This window comes from Motacilla alba, chromosome 2, assembly GCF_015832195.1.
Source record: "Motacilla alba alba isolate MOTALB_02 chromosome 2, Motacilla_alba_V1.0_pri, whole genome shotgun sequence".
Lineage (NCBI taxonomy): Eukaryota > Metazoa > Chordata > Aves > Passeriformes > Motacillidae > Motacilla > Motacilla alba.
Window position 1 is genome coordinate 124413056 of NC_052017.1, and position 18657 is coordinate 124431712.

Here is an 18657-nt window from a genome sequence, read left to right on the forward strand (position 1 = left end):
TTTCTATTCCCCACACAACCCACTGAACCTCCTCCTCCGTTCATCCCACAGAGAGGGCCATAAGTGCCTTGGCTGTGTCAGACTCTGGTGGGCAGAGGTGCAGTTGGCAAAATTATGTTGGCATGGGGCACTGAGCAGTGAGAAGAGGAGAGGATTGTGAGAGGACTTGTGCCACAGAGCTGGGGAAGGCAGAAGACAGAGACCTCAAAACCTGGCAGATTAGGACAGCATCTATAGCAAATGTAAAGTCACCTGATGTCTTTATCTAATCCTCTATGGCTTCAAACATCACAATCACACACAGGTGATGCTCAGAAATAAAGAGAAATTCCATAATAATTCCGTAGCTGTACAATGTAATTCCCTGAGAGACAATCTCCTGACTTTGGGTGTATGAATCATGAAACTTAAACTCTTTCATTTGCCTGAGTCTTTCACAGTTTTAATCCACTTGTTATTTTCATGGCTTCACATACTTTAGTAGTAGGAACTTTATAAATGCATATTCACAACGAAGTGAAATGAGACTCTGATTCTGAAAGTAGAACAAAAATTAGAGGAGTTCCTTAGAAAAACTGTATTTGATCATTCTTCTCTGCTCAATAATTCAAAACACTTTTACCTTGTCCCTTCAAAATATGGTCCCCATCACACGAATAAGCTTCATTTCTGCTGTATTTGCTTAAAAACTACCTTTTAAAATCTTTATTTCTCTGCCACTTTTAACTGTCAGAATCTATTTACATTTAGAAGTCCAAGCGGGAAAGTGTCAAGATCTGTCAGGAACAAGGCAATCAAGTCTCTTTCAGGAAGCATGAACATTGCCACACTTCTACAGGGATTTGGCAGGGACTGCCTAGCTAGAAAGTAAAAAGTATGGACTTTTTCCCAACAGAATGAGGGGATGTAAAAGATAAAAATTTGTTCAAGTATTATTCCATAAGTTATTCCTGTCCAAAAGAATTTCCATGTTAATTACATATTTTTATGATAGGTTTTTCCTTTCTAGATGCATCATTGACTTTACGGAAACACTGTCAAATTCACATCATCAAGAGCACCATATATATTTGTTTCTCTTTTTTAAAGAATCTGCTATTATCATCATCATCATCATCATCATCATCTCATCTATAGTTTTCTTTCAAAAATTCAGAACTCATTCCTCTCAAGCATGTTTTTTGCAGTCTCTTCTAAGCCAGAGCATTTGAAAAATATTGTTTTTCTAAATCACTTTATGGTAAGAACAATTTCATGCAGAAATAATATGTGAAATAAATAATGATTTTTAATGACAGCTATTTAAAGATACTTTATTCTAGGAAAATACTTAAGAGGCCTGTATTAAATCCTGTCTTGCCTTCAGCAATGTGAGCGCTTGTGTTTTAACTTCCAGCTCAAAAAAGATCCCACTTCTAAAGAATGCTCTCTGAGTTCTTTTTTTTTTTCAAAGCTCCAGCAACTTGTTCTGTTTTAATCTATTCTCTTTCTCTTCTCTAGTATTTGAGTATTGATGAACCAATCTATCACAGTAGTTACAAAGAACCTAAATCTGACTCCAACAGATAAAGACAAAAACCTTTACTGTTTTTGATCACCATCTGTGTGATTTTATAGACATTAACATACCATTAATGTTACCATTAACTTACATTAACAAACATGAGGTACCATTATAATAAGATAATGTGGTAATGCAATAAACCTTCCTCACTCAAGTTAGATTTATTCTACTGTGATTCAGATCTTTAGTAGAAGACTGAAACGAGTTATTAAAGAAATAACACAGCATGAACTAAATCTTAAAATCCTATTCAAGCACATAACCATGCATGTAGGAATCTTAATGTACAAAACTTTAAAATATATGGGTATGGCTTTAATAAGACACATCAACCCCACATCTAGAAAAAGGAATGTAAAACAAAGGAAATGTTTTCCACACAATGGAAATGTATTCCATACTTCATGATTCATCTCCTTCTCTCCTAATAATTTCCTCTCTTGAATACAAAAATGAAGCTATCAATGATGAGACGTAAGAATTAGTTTTGTGGTAGAAACTAAGAATTTATGAAAGTAAGCTCAGTTATAGAAGACAGTAAATAATTTTCATAGATTTAAAAGTTCAGTAGAACACTAGAAAACAAATTTTTTAATGAAACCACACAGATTTACCCAAGACCAAATACAATTACAATTTTCATGGAAATATGTTTCTATACTATTTACCAAAATGCAGTATAGAGAAATATTCAAGATCACTTTTTGTAGAAAGATTTTATTGTCATGAGACCACATCTGGAGTATTCTGTCAAGCTCAGGAGTCCCCAGCACAGGAAAGACATGGATCTGCTGGAGCAGGTTCAGAGGCGAGCCATGGAGATGATTTGAGGGATGGAGCTCCTCCCGTATGAGGAGAGACTGAGAGAGTTGGGATTGAAGATTCTGGAGAAGAGAAGGCTCCAGGGAGACCTTATTTTGACCTTTCAGTATGTTTCAGTATCTAACAAGAAAGTAGGGAAAATGGCTTTTTAAAAGCGCATGCTCTAAAGGACAAGGGGGAATGTGTTAAAACTGAAAAAGGATAGGTTTAGATTAGCTATTAGGAAAAAAAATCTTTACTGTGAAGCTGGTAAGGCCCTGGAATGGGAATGTCTCCTCCTTGGAAGTGTCCAAGACCAGGCTGGATGGGGCTTTGAGCAACCTTGTCTAGTGTTTGGCGCCTGTATCCATGGAAGGAGGTTTGGAACTAGATGACCTTTAAGACCCTTTCCAACCCAAACCATTCTATAATTCTATGATAAAACCACAGACAAAATTTATACTCATGGATCAGTTTTATGGATCAGTCACTATCTCATTCAGACAGGTAAAATAAGGGGAATTAAAAAGCTGGTATAAAGAAGCAAGTGACTGTATGGAATAAAAATAAAGAAAATGAATCTTTATTCATGGATTTAAGACATGATCAATAGTTGTAAAGTTTCAAAACTGAAAAACAATTGAAATTATTTATTTGCATGGTCTAGTGTTTTCATGAAATTTTATTTTTCAAAACATTCATTTTCAGATGGTTGAGTCCATATGTCATTCATCACTGATTTAAGTCATCACAACAAAATTCCAGCAATAAATGTCCATCTATTTGAAACCATCCCACAAGAAGCAGAGGTTAAATGACACTTTCAAACATCCAGCTTTATTTTCAAAATACAAGCTGCCTGAAAAAAGCATCTGTAAAGACCTGATAAACACATTTAGAGAAACTATCCAATTTCGTCATTCCATCTTAAAAAGTTTGACAATAAAAGAGCTCAAGCTGTTTCTTCTTTTCCAAAAAGAAGAAAAAATGTGCAATAAAACTCCTAATAAAATTCAAAGAATAAAGGAATCTAAAAACCCGCATATTTCATTAAAACTTTTAGAAACTTAAATGTACATAAATAATCTTGAACTCATTTGTCTTCCCCAACAGTGCTCAGTTTCTCTGAGACTGTTCACTATAGTCAGGAATTCAAGCATTGATCTATACATATCTAAGCTGTCTTTGATCATGCCTTCTTGTCAAGCATATTCTGCACATAGAGCCTAGGCAGTTGCCTCATGAATAACATCATTCAAAAGTTTTACATATCAGTCTAATGTATTTAACTGACTTACCAGATCTTATCATCAAGGAAATATACCCATTTAGTCAGTAACCATACTCTATGTATGTTATTGTGCATTTATAAAAACGACTAACATTATTAAAAGCTGTGCTCAGATGAAGCCGGAAATTTTTGGTTTTGACCTCTGAGCTTTCAAATCATTATGTAACTTGATTTTCATGAAGCACAAATCCTGACCCCAGAGACCTGAGTTTCAGCAATAATTTCCAAGATTAAATTCCCAGTTTTGACAGCACCTTTGGTTGAGTGAGGACTTAGATGTGACACCTTCCTCTTTTCCCTTCTGTAGAAACTGTGTTGGCTCAGCTGAACAAGTTCACATAAAAGCAATCCTGTAACATTAGTACATGCAGGCAGGGCTCCCAAAGGCAGACAGCACCCCTAAACTGATCAAAAGTAAATAAAAACTTCTCTGTAGTTCTATACACAATTGATGAACTACATAAGTCTACAAAAAACAACCAACTAACCAACCAAAAAAAAAAAAAGCTCTAGCAAGATTTTAGTAGGAATTGCAAGCCTGGTTGAAGAATCTTTTCCCTTTATACACCCTTCAGACATACAAGGTTTACCAGGGTATGCTTTCCCATTAATAAGACCAGAACTCCAAGGGCATCTGTCTTTAAGGATGCTGACTATATTGCAAATGCAGTTTTAAGTCATGGTGGGGTTTCTCTGGCAGCCAAGAGTTCATAATCTTTTATTTCCTCTGCTTTTCAAGGAAGAGGAATACACAATAGAGTGCTGCTTTGTTCTTATGTCGTCTTTCTGGAGGGAAGACATGGGATTTGTCCTGGCTTCTCTCAAACTCCCTTTGTCTCCAGCTCACTCTAACACTATTTCCCACAAAGAGAAACTAGTGCACTGTCAGTACAGGAAATGCTTTAATTGATAGTTTTTGTATGCATTTAGTGTCTTCAAGTTCTGTGCATAGTTTATCTATGCACAATCTTAACTAGAGGCTATATTTTCTTTAATCCTTCAAAGTCCCTAGACTGTGTTCATGACAAAGCAAGGAACATTAGGGTATTTTGTATTATTGTATTATTACCTGTTTCAGAGGATCCATTTACAGATAAAGAGTGTATAGCATAAGTACTTTCAATATTTCAAAATTAGGAAACACTGTGTTCCTATCCATGAGGAAAATCACCATATTATCTACAGATCTCATATGTAGATATTGAAGAGTTCTATTTACAAACACAAAAGCTACTAGTCCCAAGGTCTCTTGATTATCCCTGAGGAAGTAAACATTTTCCTGGGCTATATATCCACTGTTTTCTGTTAGTGTATATTACCACATGTGATTCCACTCCACTAAGGAAAAACCCAAACAGGAAAGTATTTCCATTGTGATAAATCTGTGCTAGTCTAAGTAGAAGACACTGAAGATGTCTTGCATGCACTTGTTGCAATCAAAGTGTATGTCTCTTATAGAAGAGATTATGTCTCGTTTGAGTGAGTAAATTTTGTGTGTGGAAACAGGGAGAAGCACCTGAACATCAGCTCCATGCTGTGTTCTTCATCCTGTTCCAACAATCTAATAATCTTCCAGTCCCTCTAACATTTGTTACAATGCATTGAGAGGTTACAGAAATGTGTTGCATGCTTCTTTGTGCAATGACGACTTAAACAGCACTAATTACAGTAGACAATCTTAAAGAGCTACACAGTAACAAAAAGAAGTTACTGAATTTGTTCACACATACAAGAGGACATGTGCCACAAACACATGCACTGTAAAATTCTGTTTCTCTATAAAGATGCATTCATCTATGCATAAATAGCTAAAATTACTTGTGAATTCAACAGATGCGTGAGCCAGAACCCAAGCCTTGCTGAAGAGACAGTTAAAGAGTGTTCCTTTCTCCATGCATGCTTATTTTGTATTCAGCCAACTGATTCAGAGGGGATTCTATGAAACTGAAGAAAGCTTTTTACTCTCATTTATGCAGGCTCAGACTCTGGGAATTAGAGATACTCCTGAGACATACTTTATGATTGTTCCTTCTCTTTGGAAAAGGGGAGACAATAGAGAGCTTTAGTCTTTGAACAGATTACAAAAGCAAATCTAAATATTTTAAGGGATTCAGCTGCCATGGTAAGGAGTTACCAATTCATAAATCAAATAAAATGAAATTCCTTTTACTCTTCCATTTGCCTATTCAATGACATAGCTACACAACACAGGCCTTACTAAGGTAACTTGTGTTCCTTACTCCTATCCCGTAGCCAACTGTCCTGTCCCCTGACCATGCCTATAAAACACTATGAGCACACTCTGAGATCATGAAAAATCTCAGCAGACACAGACAAATACCTCACAACCCATAACTTTCTACTCTAACTTTCCAAAAATGCCATCAGGTAATCTCTGGGAAATTATCAAAAGGAATATTACTTCTATAAGGTGTACTTCATTTTTATTATCAGGTCAATATCCAGCACATCCCTGCTTATCTTAAAACTTTTAACTAGTTTCTGTGATTACTAACTCATTTTACATTTCTGCAATTTTGAATTCAAAAATTCCTTTCCATACTCTCTTTACTAGAAATGCCGGTGGCCTGAACTAAAATATTTCTCTTCTCCTACTTCAAGTAATATAAAATCCAACACTATTTTTTTTACTCTTTTTACTTCCTCAAGTGCTTCTTCCATATTTGCATTCATGACTTCCTGTTTGCTTTAATTCTCTATCCTTTTTCCTCCAATTCTTACAGATTTCACCTATATCTCCTGCAGCTTCTCTCTAACCTCTATTACCTAACATGTTTCTTCTCTCTCTCTCTCAAAAATATTCAAAGAGATGTGAATACAATACACTTTACTTATCTTCTAAACAACTCTGCAAGTTATTTGCTGGCTTATTATCCAAATTCAAACCTCTTCCTCAACCTTCTCCAAATTCCATTAGAATTTCTTGAGTCAATGTCTACCATTATGGTTTGGGATCATTACTTTTTTTTTTTAAACAATGTGAATTTAAACTCTGATCTAGCTTCGCAATGAGAAGTCTGCCATTTACAAGACAATTACTTGTCACCACTAAACCTTTCCAGTTGATACCATGACTTCAGTTTTCCCAGCACAATGCCATGCCTAAATTGCCTTTAGTGATCCTTACCTGCACAAACATTTGTGGATACAACAATTGAATCATTTTGACAAAACCAGGTCAACTGCATATACAGTGAAGATGAGGAACCTCTAGCAGGAGAAAGATGGGGATGCAGAGATAAACATCCATGAGGGCAGGGTGGGTTATCCTGTCTAGGCTGCAGTCAGAAGGGAATAAATGCCTGGTAGCCTAATTGTTTGACTCCCAGTCTCACACTCAAAGAAACAAAACTGAATTAAAAAGGGACAAATAAGCTAAATGTACCATGATAAAGCCTTTTCTCATTTCTTTATCAATCTACCCATTACTGATTCCTCCTGAAAAGTAAAACTTTTCTTAAAGCAGAGATCTTTTCTTACATATTGAGGAAGCTAAAGGAGTGTTTTCAGCTTTAAAAGGCTAATGACAATCCACATTGTAAGAATTCCTCACAGAGCTTGCAGCAGTAGGGAGCCAAAAGGGATCTCCACTGAGTTGAAAACCTTTCCTGCAAATTTTTAATAATATAAGTAATGTTTACTCACAAAAGCATTCACTTCAAATCAATACTCTACTTGCAAAAAGATCACTTAAATGAATGCTTGCAATATATAGACTCCTGTTATTTTTAAGAACTGTGGTTTCCTACAGACTTAAATTATTTGAATGGTATGTTATGCTTCTCTGTGTGTATTATGTGCATGTACATTACAAAAAGAAAATGGACATGTAACAATGTATGTGCTGCTTATACTAAAAGTTAAACTGCTTTTCATATTGATTTAGGATTTTTATTATTAAAATATTTTAATATCAGATATCAATCATCGAATATGTCTCTTACATGCAGATGATTACATTTAGACACAGGGTGAAAATATTATTTTGTTGTGATAAATGAACATCACATTTACTGGGCAGGGATTCAATTCTTATTATCACAAATTATATCTATGAATGGTTATATTCTAATTATTATTCTAGAAACCATCAACAATTAGTATTTCCAACAGATTTCTTACATTACCAATAATATTAACTTTGGCAGAGTGGTTCATTTTTCTGTTATTTTTTCCTTTTCTCCTCCCTCTCATTCTCAACCATAAAAATGGTCACCAAAACCCACTGGTTTCTCCTGGGTTTATATTATTCTTTCTGAGCTGTAATGCAACTCACTATCAGCATCACTATAACCAAGATTATTTACCTCCTTTTTGAACGGTTAAGTAAGATAGGCTGCAGATGAGAGGAATACATGAATAGAAATGTGCTTTATTCCAACTTGTAGTCATGTTGTGGAATACAGAAGGGAAAAAATAGTAGGCAAGGTTGAGAAAGCTTAGAAGAAAGTATTACTGGGCTACTTATTTACTTTTACCTTCTCTTGATATTGCTAATATCACCTAATTACCATTTTCTTGATGCTGATTGAAAGCTCATCCTGGCAGTGCTAAACTTTTGTTCCTACCAATTGCACTGCTACTTTCTAGGAGCTGGCTAAGAGCTAGTATTCCTGTAAATACCTATAATTCTATCTTGAGAAATTGATATTTGTTCCTCTTAAAAACCTCTAAAAATGTGTTTATCCATAACTGCTTTATCCAAGGTTGCCTTGGTGCTTGTAGTTGTATTTCTCATGTGTACCTTTCAGAAACAAAGAAAAATTCTCCTAATGACAAAATCCAAAGTTTTCTGATAGCCATTCCTCTGTACTTGAGCAAGGCTGCTACTGAGAAAAAAATCTTCCATGCTGAGAGTTGCAAAAGTCACAGAAGGAGGAATTTTTCTAAAATGAGTGAAAAATTGTATCTCCTCTAGAAATAACCTGTGGCGTTACTCCCATTGTAATAATGTTCTGGTTTGTGTTCTGAAATAAATGAAAATTATCTAAAATTTTCCAATTAAGTTGCAAGGCATTTCCCAATAAGATTAGGAAAATACGGACTTCAAAATTTACTAGAAGGCAGCATTCACTTGAACATTTGTTTCTCTTATTTTGTTATATACTTCTTTGGTGTGATTAGGCATTTTAATTAACATATTTCTGGAGTTTGCTTTAAGCTTATACAGTTCAAAATATTTTCATTTGATGTGGGAAACTGGGGAAATGGTTTAACCAGTGGGAAAAAAAGAATAGATACTAAAGTTACTGGGTTGGTGGGGAAAAGTGAAGTTTTAAGGCAAGTGTGAGCTACTCTAGGATGGCTTTTTTAACAGTTATGATGTAGCTTGCATAAGAAATTTTGTTGTCTGGTATGGAAACACTGCATATGTCAAAGTAAGCATACTCAAATACAATCATCAGTGAAGTGCCTCTTTCTTTGACTGTTGCTACAATACCAAATTTATCCATTAAAAGTGAGCACAAATATTGTATTTGCAGGGTTCCCAGACAAAGGAAGGAATGATGCATCTGACTCCATGTTCTCAGGAGGCTAATTTATTATTTTATGATACTATATTATATAAAAGAATACTATACTAAACTATACTAAAGAATACAGAAAGGATACTTACAGAAGGCTTAACAAGATAATAATGAAAAACTTGTGACTCTTTCCAGAGCCCTGACACAGCTTGACCGTGATTGGTCATTATGTCAAAACAATTAACATGAAACCAATGAAACAATCACCTGTTGGTAAACAATGTCCAAACACATTCCAAAGAAGCAAAATACAGGAGAAGCAAATCAGATAATTATTGTTTTCCCTTTTCCCTGAGACTTTTCAGCTTACCAGAAGAAGAATCCTGGGCAAAGGGATTTTTCCAGAAAATATTACTGCCACACACAAACTTGTCCCTCTTTCAGAGGAAGATGCATTTTCACAGAAAAGCAGAAGCTTTCTTGATACCTAAATTGTTAATCCTCTTGAACAGCATGGGCTTGACTGTCAGAAGAGTTGTGAACTTACAAGAAAATGTTGTGATTGCTTGGAGTTTCTGAAGGTCAGACTATACCAGGTTCTTACATAAACAGTGTTTTCTTGGACAATTTGTGATTTGTTTTCTATTAAAAAAAATAATTGGAACACACGCTGAAAATTTGCAGACTTCATTCTTTTGAGGGAGATGGTGTTTGGGCAATAGTTGGCAAGCAGAATATAGATTGAATTGAGTATCAGTGGTCTTTGCAGCAATTACTCATCTAAAGGAGCTATCAGATTTGAAGAATCTTGATTTTTTCCAAGATTTATTCATTCTTAAACTGCTGCTTCAATCTCAAAGAAAACAATAGGATTTATTTGGGTGACTTTGTGCATCTTGTCTCCATTTGCTTTTAAAATACTCAATTCGCATCCAACACAATAACTGAGAGTTACTGGCAACTGCCAAAAAAGATTTTTAAAAACTTCAGATTTGGAAACATACAATTCAATGACATTTAGCTTTAGAATTGCAAATGGTTCTAGTTATACAATTTCTGTTAAAAGCAATTGCATTTGTATGTTTCATGATGACTGTATTTCAGGGTGGGTTGTGCCTTTGGGCGTTATCCTGTAATGGAAGCAATTTGTGATGTAAACCAGAAGGAGGATCATTCCCAAGAACAGTTTTCCAGGCTTTCTCCCTGTTTGCTAGAGGGAAGGGAGTGTGCTCCCTGAGTCATTTACAAGATGCAAGGTGCTCAGAGAGCTGCAGCAGTGCAGAGATTTAGATAATTGAGAGAGACAAACACAAAACCCCAAGATTCTTAGCGCAGCTGCCCTAAGAAAGGCGGAAAAAGGGAAACCTGTCCAGATGGTCTCACAAGGTTATTTACCTCAAAGGAGAGCAACGGAATGCTGTCCTAGAATATAAAACTTGACAAGTAGGAGATGCAGAAAATAAATTGTAATTGTGAAAAAAAGCTTGTGTAAAGAAAAAAATAAGAGAAGATAAAGTAATAAATGCTATTCAGAATGCCAACATATTTTTTTTCAAAATGACTGGCCTCAAGTTACCTGATGTAATTATAGAGTAAGTCTTCCCTTGTCTAGAAATTCTCTGCATTTATGAAGGGCAGATGGGATGGCCCTTCCAGAGGTTAGAGTCAGACACGCTCTATTACAAATTGTCCTTCCATAAAAAAAAAAAGGAGGTTTTAAAATGTATATAATTTTATTTTGAAGGAGTTTTTTTTACCTGTATTTTGCCTAGAGCCTGACACTGAATGCTTAACACTCTTACATAATGTTTCCAATCCTCTCCAGGACAACACATGAATAAAACAACATATACAAAAATCCTCTAGCCTCCAGCCATACTGTTACAGACTGCAACCATGTCAGATCTCATTAACTAGCTAAAATTAGCTCTTGTTCATAACTAGAATGCAGGGTCAAAAAAACAAATAGGATACGTGGTGCAGGTGGATCTGTAGGCACATATATGTGCATTTCCTGCATGCAAAAATTGTTTATGAACAGTAGAATGCCAACCACAATTTCTTTTCTTCAGGAAAATCCTGAATTAGAATTGTGTGTGCAACTTTATTTCATCTCTTAGGGAACAACCATTTTGATAAAGCCCAGCTGTATAGTCATATACTTATTTGTTCATCTATCCTTGCCTTATGCAACACACACAAATGGTACTCAGAATGCAAAACAACGCCCTGTAGTAAAAGAAGGACATTGTGTGTAGCTCATGTCTCATTCACATCTCTGAAAACTGAAGCAGCTGAAGGCAAGAAGGCCAAGGATTCTTGTTAAGTTTAGGAAGATGAATACTTGGGTGGCAAACTGAGTTCTGACTCACATAAAAGTACATTATGGTTGCTGAATCACTTAAACTAAATTTTAAAATATTAATACCTGTTTGATTATTTTACATGCCCAGTTTGAACACATGAGATCTGATTCACAGAAGACAAAGCTCTTCTCTCCCATTGCTTCTACCAAAGACAGGTTTCTCAGTTTAGATAATTTTTAAAAATGTCTTCAACTCCATTTCTCAAAGTGCCAGAAATTCGTGACATTCTTTTTTTCTCTCACTTTTCAATCTTCTGTACCACATACTCTATTTTTCTTGAGTCACTAGTTGTTCAGGCAAGGGCACATTTTCCAGTTTTGTGTACGATTAACCCTATAAATGTGCTCTCAGCTTTTAGTTGCCATCATGTTCAACCATAAGTGACAGCCATCAGCTGTTATTTACTTCTGGCTAATACAACACAATTAAAACAGACTAACAAACAAACAATACCCACATGTTAAAAAAATAGGAAACAAACCAAAAACAAAACCACAAGCCCCTGCCCTGAAAGTATGTTTTGAATTCTCTTTCAATGGAAAGATAGAAAGATTGTCATACAGACATCGAATGAACAGGAACAGATGGTGCAAACCAGTCAACTTGGTCATAAGCTGCCTTATCTCACAGTGTTCCCAGTCTTACTTATTGCAAAACTCACAAATAAACAGAAACTTATTATAAGTTTTACTTTTTAATTAACCCTTTCAGGAAAAGAACACATTTTAATGTGTAAGAGCAAAAGGCAACGATCTTGAAATTAGGAAAGATGTTTGGGGTACATGAGATTCTCTGTGACTTTTCATGCAGATGTCACTTTTCATTTACGTACATAAAATAGCATGTGAACACAGCAGCTTAAGGACACAAAGCTTGTTCTTTGCTCTGTCTTCAGATCAGGATTGTTTCAAAAAGCACATGGGCTGAAAGATTGAACTCCACACAGAACAAAGCATTCAGTAGCTAAAAACTCCTCCCTCTCAGAAAGCTCTCTCATCTGACAAAAGCAGGTAAAAAGGGCTCCTTTAAAGTCTTCCCTATTTTTCATTCCATTTTCCTACATAGTGGGTGTATCATTCAGGTACTTTATCTGCTCTCCTTTAAACAGAGCTGCCTTGCTATTATTCCTTCTGTCATTTATTACTGAACTTTTTAACCCTCATTCTGCTCAAACACTTGGAAATTTCAGATGAAAAGGTAGTAAAAGAAGAATTGAGTTACTTTCACTGTATAGATAAATAGTGTCTTAGAAGAACTGTAAGAGAGGCAGAAGGAAAACAAGTATAGATTTTTGTTAAAATTAACAATACATCTATAGAAAAAAAGCAAGAAAAATGATAGCATGCAGCGATAAACAGATGAATGAAAGTTCTTTCTAAAGTAACATATTTATCACATGGACTGGAGTGTACTTTAAAAATGTGAAGTAATTCAACATGATATTGTCTAAGGCATAGCAATTTAATCAAAATAAAGCCAACCCATAAATGGATTTAAATGATGATAGGTAAGTCTCTAGTGTTTGAGAAATGCAGTTTTCTTTCTTTAATGGTTTAAAAAGGTAACTTCAAGTAATTCTTTCATTCAGCAGTTATTACCAGTAAACTAATTTTCCCTTTACTGCTTTCATGGTAAATATAAATGACATGTACAAACAAACAAACAAACAAAAACACCCACCACAACCTTACAAACCTATAATTATACTGAATAGTCGCAAAGGGATTACATACAAATTGGCCATTAAATCAGGCTCAGGCAGCTGTATCTTCAAAAAAAGGACCACTAATTATTTTATCATTATTTTTATTATTACTGTTGCTATTTTTGCATGTGATATTGTTTTAGCTGACTTCTGCCAGTGCAATAGGAGACACTAATAGCTGTTTGCACCTGTTTGCAACTTGAGCTCAGGCTTTCAGGCTGCTGAGTCATAGTGATGGATCTTTGCAACGCCAGTACCTTAGCGCTGGACTCCAACTATTTGCTTACTACCTGCAAAGAGAAGCTTCTTTATTTTAGGAAAGTGTAAGTGCACTGAAAGTGGTATTAAAAAAACCCAACTGTGTGTTTCTCCAATATCAGCCCCAGTAGAAAGGGAAGAAAATTGTCTAAGCAATGTGATAAACAGCAGCAGCACTATGCTGAGGGCACAGAAGTTTAATGCAATCAAGAAAAAGAGATTACAGGAAAATATGTAATCTCAGAATATATTTATTTCTGCTCCTTTGGGAAGGCAGAAGGGGGGAAGGGAGTGGTACAGCAAAGGTAGAGGAAAGGGATATGAAATATTGGGATTGCATGGCATGACTAAAGACTAGTAAGCCCAGTATAAGTCACAGAGCACTGGCTGTGTAGTAAAATATTTTGGGAACCTTAGGAAGCAACTCTATGCTGATAGCTAAACAGAAGTGTAGAAGTGCTGGCTCATTCACTTTCTGCCCAGAATTCTTTGCTACTTTTGAGGATAACTCTTAATCATGTTGCAATGGAAGTCAGTTGTTGTTCTGCAGAAGAAAAAGTGTAAAAACTGCCAGCAGACATCTTATTTGCATGCATTGGATTGCTCTCAAAATAATCTAAGTGATCCTACTTTTCCTTCTTTTTGAACTGCATTCTTTTACTGTATATGAGCACTGTTCATAACCAAGCAATGTGATGAACTTTCCTTCATTTCAGTCTAGCATCAAGTGTTCAACTGCTCTTGGAGGAAACTTCCAGCAGGAGTAGCCAGAAAGTAAAAACTTGACACCAATGAATAAATACTTCCTGGGATTCTGTGAAAACGGCATTATTCCAAGCTCCCTCTTGCTTGCTACCTATTCTAAACATGCACTCCTGCCAAACCTCTTGCACCTCTTACCCTCTAGTGCTTACTTCATCTTAATGGATTTTAAGGGGGAAAGTGACAGAAGCATACTTTGGTGGTTCCATAGGCAAAGCTAAGGTTAAGTTCTAATGAACCAGTTAATTTTCACAATATTTACAATGCTACCTATAGGAGGAAGTCATTTATTTGCATTTTCTGGTCCCCTCAGCACTGTTCTAGACCTGGTCTGGAAGCTGCCCCTAAGCCCTGCATCTTTCAGTACTTACATTTGACAAGTGTATCATAATGAATTTTTAATTCACTTACAGAACAACCAGTCAATGCATACACACTGAGAAGAAGAACATTTTGTATATTTGCAAATTTACCTTAATCAGAGTTCTTGGAATCTACTGAACAAATAATACATAAAATATATTGTCCAAAATGTACATGTTCTGATCCTCTATATGTGTCAACAAATAATTTACAAGTCAGATCTATTGTACAACTCTGGATTATTAAAACACCGTCCTTTAATTTTTGTTGTTGTTATTTTAGGAAGACATATGTGCTCAAAAGTACACAAACAGTAATGGAAACTGAAAAGCAACAACAAAATAGGATTGTTATTTATGCCTTGATTTTGCAAATATGTTTTGATGTTAAATATCATGAAAAAACCCTTAGTCATTCAACTGTATTTATACATGCAGTACCTAGAGCTACGCAAAACTGAAGTGCACCATCCAAGGAAATACACCTCCCACACCTGAAACCTCAAGAAATGACAGTTTGTGATACTATCATGGCAACATGACTGAGTTTATTGTCATATGCACATGCAACTTTGTACAGTTAAGTTGGTTAGTATTCACACTAAAAGTTACAATTTCTTGTAATTTTTTTTAATCTTTAAAGACTTCCTATATTTTGCTTTTTTGTTTGTTTTAAACCTTCTCAGATATATAGCTCTGCTCCTGGGAGCCAAATATAGCAGGGGAAGAAAATTATGAAATGCCAAAACAAGCCCAGTGCCAAACTATAAAGAAAGCAAGAAACCATAGCTGGTTATATATATTTTTAAACTTTGGCCAGTGTTCTTTTTATACTTCATAAAAGAAGCTGAGAGCAAAGAAGAAAGGGAGCATTTCTTTTCATTTTCTGGAAACACTGGGGAAGAGATACAGGACAGGAAAGAAAGAAAGAAATGGTCAGGGCAAGAGAAAAATCTTTGTGTGAGGATGCGAAGAAGGCAGGCTGGTGCCCTCACCAGTCTTTTATATAGCAGGGCATCCTCTGACTGGTCAGAGTAATTTTTGTAGAGTAATAGCCTGAATGTATCTCCTGCCTCCTGACCTGGATGAAAAGAGACCGGTTCTAAAAAAAAACCAAAACCAAAAAATAAACAACCCACCAAAAAAAAAAAAAAAGTGTGAGAAGAAGAAGAGGGGAGGAGGAAGTACGGTACTATTGGAAAATACTGGCTGGACTGCTCCATCACAGTGCCTGGCTCACAGATGTGCACCTCCCTTAATTTATCTCTTGTGGCTCTTCCTTCTACTGCTGAAGCAGTAAATAAGTAAGTTTGTGTGTGATTGTTAACTGTGAATATTTTGGGGGCCAGTGAAGTGAGGACACAGCCGAGGCGGCAGGTTGTGGCCTGGCAATGCTGAGCAGGTTTTGCTTCCGCTGGAGCAAAGCTGCTCTCATCCCCAGCCGCCGCTCCCTGCGACTGCTGCGTTTGTTAATAAGGAGACATGCGAGGAGAGCTAAAAAGGGAAAAGCAAGCGTCTTGAGGGAACTCTCAGCAACAGAAGCACACAGTCTCCTCCAGCGTATTTTTTTTTTCCTTACGTTAAAGGAAAAGGGAGACAGAGAGCTGCCATCCGGCCAGCCCCGGAGCTTCTTCAGGGCCGCACCTGAGTCCAGAGGGGCTCGACCCTACACACTTCCACCACTGCGGGCTGAGGTGCCGAGGGAGGCTGCACAGCCGGGGTCAGCCCGGCCGCAGCCCACTGCCCCGCGCCCCGCTACCCGCGCCTGCGGGCTGCTCTCGGGAGCGGACCCAGCGGTGAATGGCCCCCTCCGAAAACACCTAATTCCCACCTCGGCCAGTAACTTTGTGATGGGAAGAATCAGCCCAGCCGCTGAAGGACGGGAGGAGGGAGAAACCGTGCAGCTGGGCAGAGGCCCGGAAACAGAAGCAGTAATGGATGGGACCCGTGGTACCTGTCCTCTCCCCCGCTGCACATGGGAACCGCTCTCCGGTGGAAGCCGGAGCAGCGCTGCTCAGACATGACTGGGCGCAAAGTGACTGCAACCTCGGCGCTCGGCACGGAAGCACCCCGAGCGGCGCACACACCGGAGCAGAAGTGGCACAGGGGAACCCCCCCGCCCCCCCACGTTGCACCGGCGGCAGCGGTGCCCCGGAGCTGGCGTGACAACAGGGGATGCCCCTGCCTGCCTTGTCTGCCTGCCGGGGTACTCCGCGCACCCACGCTGAGCCGAAGCTGCAGGAGGGCACCCCTGCACACACGAGGAATCAGGGCTGGCATCCCGTGCGGACGGCGAGCCGGGCGGCGGGCTAACCCTGCCGTGCGCGCACACGCGGTACCCCCGCGAGCAGTCCCCCATCCCCCGCCTGATCGGCGGGAGGGGTAACCCGGGCGCACACGCCTCGGAGCCCGGTGCTGCACCGGGGCCGCCGCCGGGGGCACCTCACCCCTCACCCGGGCAAACCCCGGCGCTCCGCTCCGCCCGCAGCCGGCCCCACTCCGGGGGCGAGGGGCACCGCAGCGGCGGGGCCAGCGCCGCCGCGGCCGGAGGGCAACAGGCGGGCGGGCGGTGTCAGGCGATAACTTCGCCCGCCGCCGGCGAGCAACTTGCGCTGCCGCGCAGGACGCGCCCGCCCCCGCACCCCGCCCGCGCGGCCGGCTGCGTGCCCGCGCTCGGCGGCAGCGAGGGAGCGGAGCGGAGCGGAGCGTGTCGTGTCTGAGCGCGGGGGCGAGCGGCACCTGCCGAGGGCAGCGGCGGCGCGGTGCGGAGCGCTGGGCGGCGGCGAAGCCGGGCGGCTGCGGCGGGCGCGGAGCGGAGCGGGCTGGGCTCGGGCTGGGTCCGCGCCCGGCGCCGCCGCTGCGCCCTCCCGGCTGCGAGTCCGCCCGGCTCCGGATCACGTGGCGGTTGCCGGAGGCAGAGACTAGAGAGGAGAGAAAAAAAAAAGCGCCTCATTCCTTCTTCCACCGCCATACTGTATTTTATAGTAACTCTCATTTTTATTCCTCCCTTTTACTCCCGCTCGGTGAGTACCTTTCTGCTGACATTCTTGTCCTCCTTTTTTGTCCTGTTTTTTTTTTTTTTTCTTCCTTTTGGTTTTTTTTTGTTTTCTTTTTTTTTCTTCTTTTTTTTTTTCTTCCTCTTTGATTATTGTTTAAATGGATTTGATCTTTTGCTGATGACAAGTTTTTTTTCCTAGCATGCGATGGTTACTAAACTGTGAGCAAAAGGTGCTGCTGGGGCCGGGAGTCACTGGGAATGAAAAACGATAATATTAATAACACAGACTTGCCAGTCCAGCAACAACTGATATACATTTAGTAGCTATATATCTATATATGCAACTGGTTTTGTTGTGGCACGGAAAAGTGATGTGAAATATGATGCTTATTTTTTAAAGATGAGAGAAAAGGCATGTTTCTAACTCTTTTTGCAGAGGATTTTTTTCTGGTGTTGTTTTATTTTTTTATTTTTGGGGTTTTTTTAAGGTTTTTTTTTTTCCTTAAAGAGATGGGAATTGCAAATGCATTTTACAGCAGTGTTTACACAGAGTTTGTAATCTTGCAATACTGGTGGAAGCCACAGAGCAAGATGTTAATTTTATTATTTTTGTTACTGTTTCTTTTTCTTTTTTTTTTCTTTTTTTCTTTTTCTTTTTTTTTTTTTTTAACAGTGCAACCAGCAGGGTTTTTTGGTTTTCCTCTTCTTCAGTTTTTGATGCCTGTTTATAATGTGAAACTTTTCTTGCAGCATGTTGCAGTCATCATTTTTAAATACTTTTTTTCCTCCCTAAGGATAACAAAGCAAAACAGAAAGCCAAAGAGATGATCCTTACTTTTGCACATTTTGCACCTTCACTTTTTATTCTTTTGCCAGCAGTGTTTTATGATGGTTATTGTTATCGTAATGATGATGATGATAGATATATACATATATACAAATAAATACATTTCCAAATGATGGCAGTGGAAGGTTTTCCTGGAGAATGAAGTGCGGTTTGGTTTCCTTGTCAACGGAAGATGAAGTGAACAACTGAACATCTCCCCAGTGCAGGTACTTCA

At 38.5% G+C, this 18657-nt stretch overlaps 1 protein-coding gene across 11 annotated transcripts in view; it reads left to right on the forward strand.

The window, feature by feature from the left end:
- The first annotated feature begins 17418 nt into the window (after positions 1-17418).
- The window catches only part of RALYL (RALY RNA binding protein like), a 370447-nt gene continuing 369208 nt past the window's right edge, over positions 17419-18657 (forward strand). For 6 of the 11 annotated variants that reach the window (XM_038127978.1, XM_038127990.1, XM_038127989.1 and 3 more), the window contains exons 1-2: positions 17487-17621; positions 18563-18649. The gene's annotated coding sequence lies outside the window, so the exon portion shown is untranslated. Of the gene's footprint in view, positions 17622-18472; positions 18650-18657 lie in introns of those variants that run through there. The other 5 variants (XM_038127993.1, XM_038127994.1, XM_038127979.1 and 2 more) reach the window with 4 other exon arrangements.